The following is an 8,120-nucleotide window of genomic DNA, read 5'->3' as shown; positions in this document are numbered from 1 at the left end:
CCAAGGTCCCTGCCCCCAGAAAGGTGCACCAATGGGCCCAGCCCCAATACAAATGCACACAAGTGCCCAGTCCCACCCAAATGCACCCAAAGCCCCACCCCAACAAAAGTGCACCCACGGGCCCATCTCACACCTGACTGGCCCCACGGGCCCAGCCCCCACCAACTGCACCCACTAACCAACCCCCACCAAAGTGCATCCACAGGCCCATGTCACACCTAACTGCACCCATGGGCCCAGCCCCCACCAAAGTACCCCCACAGGCCAAGCCTCCCTCAAAGTAAACCCAAGGACACGACCTCCTCAAAGTATACCCAAGGGCTCAGCCCCTACACAAATGCACCCAAGGGCTGCACTCCCCGCCCAGTGCACTCACAGGTCCCACCCTCCCGCCAACTGCACTCATGGCCCCTGCTCCCCACCCAATTGCAGCCACAGGCCAAGCCCCACAGAAGTGCAGCCATGGGCTTAGACCCCACCAACTGCACCTATGTGCCCAGCACCCCAAAAAGTGCACCCACGGGCTCAGCTTCCCCAAAAGAACACCCACGGTGCCTGCTCCCACCCAACTGCACTCACAGGCCCAGCAAGCACCCAAAAGCACCCACAGGGCCAGCCACCGTCAAAGCACACCCACACACCCTGCCCCCACCCAAGTGCACACACAGGCCCAGGACACCCCCAGCTGCACCCATGGGCATAGGCCTCCACCAGCTGCACCCCTAAGCCCAACCCCCCCCCAACTACACCCATGGTCCTACCCCCACCAAACTGCACCTACAGGCCCAGCCCCCACCCAAGTGCACCCACATCCCAGACTTCTGCAACCACAGCCTCAAGCCTGACCCCATTCTAACTGCACCCACTGGCCCAGCCCCAACAAAGTACACTCACTGGCCCAATCCCCCAAAATTGTACCCTCAGGCACAGCCCCCTCATGCCTAGCACCCCCCCCAACAGTCCTCATGGACCCAGCCCCCACCAACTGCACTTACTGGCCCAGCCCCCACCCAAATACATGCACAGGCCCAGAGCCCACCCAATGCACCCACAGGCCCAGACCCCACCTAACTGCACCCACACTTTTGTTCTGTTATTTTTATTTTTCTTATGCATCACCTTTCATCACTTACTGATGAAATTCTACCCAATCTTTAAGATTCAACTCACCTTCCTTCACCTGGCTTCAGTCCTGGGACTTCTCTTTTACATTCACAGTCACCATTCAATGATGTTGATACAGGAGGCACTCGGTTTCCCGGGGTTTGGGTTTCAGGATGTGCCTCTGGCTTTCCAGCCACTCCCTGAGGTCTCAAGTCCCCTCCTCTGAGTTCTTCCCTGGAGGAAAGTTACTGTTGCCAGTTAGACTTGTTTTTAGCACCAACATGGGGAAAATGAGACCACAAGGTGCTGGCTTATGCAAATCCAGTGGCTGTGCATGCTCAGTAGAGAGCACAGAACATTCTTGAATGTGCCTGGTGCATGCGATAGGATCTGACCAACAAATACTCCAGCAAGAGACAGACTCAGCATGTGCAAGACTAATGTTACAAAACTGGGAGCCACCCCCTTAACTGAATATTTCTTAGGTAAAGAAACTATAAAAGCCAAATCCCAGCTGAAGGTGGAGTTGTTACTTACTTTCCTGGAGGCAGCCTGAGCTTTCCTGGCTAAGGGGTGTGGGCTTTATTTTGTATGGAACTTACTTTTAGCAGGTGGCTGCTCACTCTCTTGAGCCAGCCCACGCTCTGTACCAAACTTATGTATTCCTTGCTTTTCTATTAGACTTGAAGTGTGCACTGATCTTTTATGTTTAATGAATAAATGAAGGAATGATTCATGAGAATAAAAAGCTTCACAAAATTCTAGTTAGGTGGAAGAAGGAGATCTAATCATTATGTGACAGTATTTCATTACACAAAAGATAAAGGTTTCTAAAACTTCAAGGGGAAGAAAATAATCTATTTAAAAGATTGCTCACTTTATCTACTGAAAGATAATGGAAAACACAATAAAGTGGATGCTTTGGCACACAGCGGCAGGACAGCTTTCAAGGGCTGGTCGACTCAGCAGCTCAGTGGTGTCATCAATGGTTCATCTTCCTTCCATCTCTCTCCTGTTATGCACAGAGTTAGTTTTTTCCTAAGTCTGGCTTATATACTGACTGCCAGACTCAGTTTGAACTATTTTCTTGTTTACAAAAGGAAGCTAGGGCGAGCTTTTGCCTCAGTAATCTAACCAAGAATCCTAAGATTGACTCTAGTACAGTTCTTAAAACACACATACCTCTGAACAATGGGCCTGCAGAAATGCATCATGCTGACTGGCTTAAGCCAACTCCACAACTGTTCCCATGGGCCCAAACCCCCCAACCGCACCTACCAGCACAGCCCCTAGGCCCAGTCCTTCCCAAACTTCACCCATGGCCCAGCCCACACCAACTGCACCCATGTGCACAGCCTCCTCGGGCCTAGCCACCCACCAAAGAAACCCCATGTGCCCAGCCGCATGCAAAGGATCCCGATGGGTCCATCCCTCCCTAAAGTACACCCATAGACCCAGCACCCACCTAACTGTGCCCATGGGTCCAGCCCCCAGCAACTGTACCCATGAGCCCAGCCCCCACCCAACTGTGCCAATGGGCCTAGCCTCTCCAAATTATGCCCATGGGCCCAGCCTCCACCAAAGTGCACCCATATGCTGGACCTCCACAACTGCACCCACAGGCCTTGCCCACCCCAATTGCACCCATGGCCCCAGCCCAAACAAAGTATACCCACTGGACCAGTCCCCCCCAATTGCACCCAAGGGCTTGGCCCCCACCAAAGTGCACTCATGGGCCTGCCCTCCCCAAACTGCACCCACTGGCCCAGCCCCCACTGAACTGCACCCATGGGCCCAACCCACCACAACTGCACCCACTGGCCTAGCCCCCTCAACTGACCCCTCAGGACAAGCTCTTCCCCACCTGCACACATGGGCCCAGCCCCCACCAACAGCACCAATGGGCCTAGCCCCCACCAAAGTAACCCCACAAGCCTACTCCCCCAAAGTACCCCCACAGGCTCAACCCTCCCCAAAGTATACACAAGGGCCCAGCCACCACCCAACTGCACCCTTGGGCCTAGCCCTGACCCAACTGTACCCATGGCCCCCGCCCCCAACAACTGCAACCACAGGCCCAGTGCCCACCCAACTGCAATGGTAATTAATGAAAAGCAATATAAAAAGCATAAGGAAATCCTACTGCATGTACACTGATAGGCAAAAATTAATAAATGAGGCAATTCCAATCTTGTCAATCTTATGGAATAAATTATCACATGCGGAGATGTGATAATTTATGTCCGTTCACAAACTCATTGGCATTTCCTCTAAGTTTGAAATTACGCATAATCTACAACCCAGCAGTTTCTCTCCAATGGTTTGAGAATTTGTTATATGTGGGCATTTGGAAACAAACACAAATTGTAGGGACAGCATTTTCACAAGAACAAAAAATAAACTTGAAACAGCCCAAACGTTATAAGCACTGGAATGGATGGGCCAGTTGGATGACCCACAGTCTCACACACCAGCACGTGTGACACAGACTGAGGCAGAGAAACCACTGATGACCATGTTCAGGGTAATTCTATTAATACCCTTTCAGGGAAAGGTTAAAAGAGGCAAAGTTAAACAAAACAATTTGTAATGATATGTAATAGATGATAAAGACAAAAAGAAAACTAAAATTTCTGATAGTGGTCACATCTGGGGACAGGAGGGAAATGAGGTCAGGATGGACACACTGGAAGCCTAATATCCACCCAGTCTGTTCATTAGTGTTTGTCCAGCCTGCAGAGTTTATATGACATTGTTTAAACTTAAAACATTCTATGTAATCTTTTCTAAGTATGAAATAGCTCACTAAAAATTTTAAAGAACTATTTACAAGTGAAAAAATGTACAATTTAAAATTATTTATTCTACCATACTATCTGCCTACCTCCCCAGTTTTGCTATCAGTCTTAGTTTGGAAGGAGTTCTCAAGCCTTTTGGACCAGATCCATTTAAATTTAGCTCTATATTCATTTGCACAGGTTTGGGTAGTGAAAGATTGAGAACCAGCCAGTGCCCGTTTAGAGATAACTGGTTCCATGAACATATATTATTAATTTATAAAAATTAAGGAAGTCACCTATTCGTGATGAAAAGAGCTTCAGGACTGATGTCTAATTGAACAAAAAAGCAAAGCATGTATCGTTGTCTAAACCAGAGATCATAACAGAGTTGTGGAAACAATAATTACATGAATAGGAATTTCAGAGAGGGAGACTCTGAGAGAGAGGGTTTTTGCTAATTCTCAGCAGGCACTGATGATCACACTTGGCCCCTGCAGGGGACAGAGAAACTGGGGGAGTGTTAGTTGGTCACTCAGAGTTGGTGCTGGTGTGAGAGATCACACAACTCGAGAAGCACTGACATGGTTGGTGTTTTCCACAGGACATTCTTTGTGTTCTGGGGATGAACATCTAGGATTGAGGAGCCAGGCCAAGGGTTCCTAAAAGTCAGAGTAAAATCTACCTGAATCTCAAAGTGCTTAGGAGATAATGTTTCCCCAGAGGGACAGGGCTGCTGATTGGTCGCTCAAGATTTTTGCCATAGTTGAAAGCTGTAGGGCATGGGTGCCAAAGCAGCAAGCTGAAACCTCCAAAGGTCACAAGTGGATGTGCCACAGTCTTTCATGGTTGACCAGTGACCTACTAGAATTTCCATCTAAATCCTTGAAGGGCCTACCCTGAGGAAGATAGAAGAAGCAGAGATGGATGAGCCTTACAACTGGGTATGGATAATTGGACTTGGAGGGACAGAGAAGGGAGAGAGAAGGGGGCAGAAGCCATCACTGAAAGGTGCAATGGCTGAGGATTTCCAAAATGGGTATAATACATCAATCCAAAAATTTAAGAACACCAAGTGTTTTGGTAAACTCCAACTGGGAATAAAAAAGAAAAGAAAAGAGGAGAAAATCATGCTAAAGTCCATCATAATTAAATTGCTAAAATGAAGCAAAGTCAAATTTCTTTTCTAAAGCAAATTCACACCCTTATATGTTATTATTAAACAATAAATATCAAAATATTCTAAAACTACTTATTCATCAGAAGAAGGTAAGAAAATAATAACAAACCTAAGATTCACAGGAGAATGGATATGCTAAACACAAAAAAAGAAATCAAATTATCAGGAGGGGGGAAATGATAGAATTGACAGACTAATAAATCTGAAAGCTGTTTATTTGAATAATAAAAACCAAACAAAAACCGTGTATTCACTTTCAGTGTTTATTTTAATGAAATAAATTTGACTCAAATAAAAATACACAAATGTGGGAGTGAAAAAAAGGTAAATGTAGATTTTGAAGAAACTACAAAAATAAGGTTAATTATTAAAATACACATTTCATAAATAAGTTTGATACTTTAATGAAAAATTTTCTGGCCAAGTATAAATGATAAAACATTGCTAAGGGCCCCACCCCACCCCTGGCCTGGCCTGCCATGAAGGGGCCCCCTTGAATGGCCTGTCCCAGTGCCTCCTTGGCCTGCTCGGTGCTAAGACCTCCCCCCCAACCTGGCCTGGCACCTCTAAGAGACCCCCTGGCCTGGCCTACCACTAAGGGCTGCCCTGGCCAGAACTGCTGCTCAGGGCCCCACTGCCATTAAGGGCAGGACTGGCCAGGCCTACACAAGAGACCCACTGGCCTGGCCTGCCTTCAGTGCCCCTGTTTTAGTCCATTTTGTATTGCTATAACAGAATAGTTGGAACTGGCTAGTTATAATGAAAAACAAAATTTATTGCTTATAGTTTCTGAGACTAGGAAGTACAAAGTCCATCTGGTGCTAGCAACAGTGACCCAGGGGTCTCACATTGCTAGATGGTGGAAGCAGACAGCAGAGACAGAGAGACTCTCATGTGCTCATCTTTTAAAGCCCTCAGAATCACACACCTGACCGACATTTTTAATCCATTCACTGCGGCATGGTCCAACCCTGCCCCCCACAACTCATGTCATTCTCATGTGCAAATACATTCATCTCATCCCCATGGTCTTAACTTGTTTCAACTCAAGAGTCCAAAGTTCAAAGTCCCATCTGTGAAATCAATACAAGTTATCTACTTCCAAGATACAGTAGTGGGACATACATAGGGTACATATTCCCACTCCAAAAGGAAGAAATAGGCCAAAAGAAAGGGGTATTGGGTTCTAAGCAAGTCCAAAATCCCAAGGGCAGGCATTAAATCTCAAAGATGGTGAATCATGTACCTTGAGTCTGTGTTCCATGTCCTCTGCATGCTGGTGTGGGGTTGGGTCCCCAAGTCTTTGGGCAGCTCTGCTCCTATGGCTTTCCTGCTTGCCAGCCACACTTCAGGAATCCCAGGCTGTCATTCCACTCTGTAGCTCCACAGGTCTGGGGTCTCCATGGTGGTCCTGCTCTCATGGCTCCACTAGACATGGTGCTGATGGGGTTTCTCTGCTGCAACTCCAACCCCACGTTTCCACTTGACATTGCTCTAGTGAAGGCTGTCTGCAGTGACTCTGCCCCTGTGATAGATCTCTTCCTGAGCCCCCAAACTTTTCCATACATCCTTTGAAATCTGGGTGGAGGCTCCCAAGCCTTCCGAGCTCTGGCATTGTGTGAGAATGAAGACCTAACACCACGTGACAACACCAAGGCTTCTGGCTTGTATTTTTCAAAGCTGCAGGTCCAGCCACACCTGGGGCCAATTTAGCCACAGCTGGAGCAGCCAAAGCAGCTGGGGTGCTGGTGCTAGAAGCAGTTTCCCAAGGTGGCCCTGAGCAGTGAGTCCGTGGAGGGTTCCTCAAGCCAGTTCCCCAAGATCATTTTGTCTCCCTAGATCTTTGGGCCTGAAATTGAATAGTTGGGCCCAGAGGCTTCTGCAATGCCTTTGGGGCCTTTTTCTCCTTCTCTTGATAATCCCGTTCCTTTGTGTTAATCTTAGTACCACTGAATTTTCCTTCTGAAAATGCTCTCTTCTTCTCTACCACATGGCCAGGCTGCAAAATTTCCAAATCTTTACACTCTGCTTCTCTTTTTAATTCAGGCTTTATGTCATACCTTTGCTGCCATAACTCAGAGTAAGCTGTTACAAGTAGCCATGCAGCTTCCTTAATGCTTTGCTGCTTAGACATTTCTTCCACTAAATACTCTGGTTCACAACTCTTAAGTTCCAACTTCCACAAAGTCCTAGGGCATGAACACAATGCAGCCAAGTTCTTTGCCAAATCACAGCAAGGGTGATCTTTGCCCCAGTTTCCAATAAACTCCTTATTTCTATCTGAGACCTCCTTTGAATGGTCTTTACAATCCATATTTCCATAAGCACTCTGCTCACCAACATTTAATAGGTCTCTAAGACATTTCAAACTTTCATCATTTGGTCATCTTCTGAGTCCTCCAAACTCTTCCAAACGCTCCTCAACACCCAGCTCCAAAGCCATTTCCACATTTTCAAGTGTCTGTTATAAGCAGTACCCCACTCCTGGTATAATTTTCTGTTGTAGTTCATTTTGTCTGACTACAACAGAATACTTGGCACTAAGGGCCTCCATGGCAAGGCATACTATTCAGGGCCTCCTTGCTGCTAATGCCCCCCCCTTCTGCTAAGGGCCTGCCAGGCCTGCCCCAACTGCCTCCTTGGCCTGGACTAGCACTAAGGGGTCACCTGGCTGGCCTGCATTTGGGGCTTTCCTGGTCTGGCCTGGTACTAACAGCCCCACTGGCCTTTCCTGCCCCTATGGACCCCCTAGAGTGGCCAGGACTGCTCCTAGGTCACCTCTGGCCTAGCCTGGCCTGCCACTAGGGCTCTCCTGGCCAGGTAGTGCTACCCCAACTCTCCTTTATCCTGGCCCAGCCTGGACCTAGGACCCTGCTGGCCTGGCTCAGAGCCAAGGACCCCCTGACCTGTCCTGGGCTGTCCCAAGAGCCCTGCTGGCCTGTCCTGGTATGGAACTATGGGCCACCTCTGTCCTGGCTTCATCTGCCACTAAGGGCACCCCTGCCTGGAGTTCCCTTCCACTAAGGGCACCCATGGCCTGGACTGCCCCAGTGCCCTCA

This window comes from Cynocephalus volans, chromosome 8 (assembly GCF_027409185.1).
Source record: "Cynocephalus volans isolate mCynVol1 chromosome 8, mCynVol1.pri, whole genome shotgun sequence".
NCBI lineage: Eukaryota > Metazoa > Chordata > Mammalia > Dermoptera > Cynocephalidae > Cynocephalus > Cynocephalus volans.
This window is presented reverse-complemented; position numbering follows the sequence as displayed.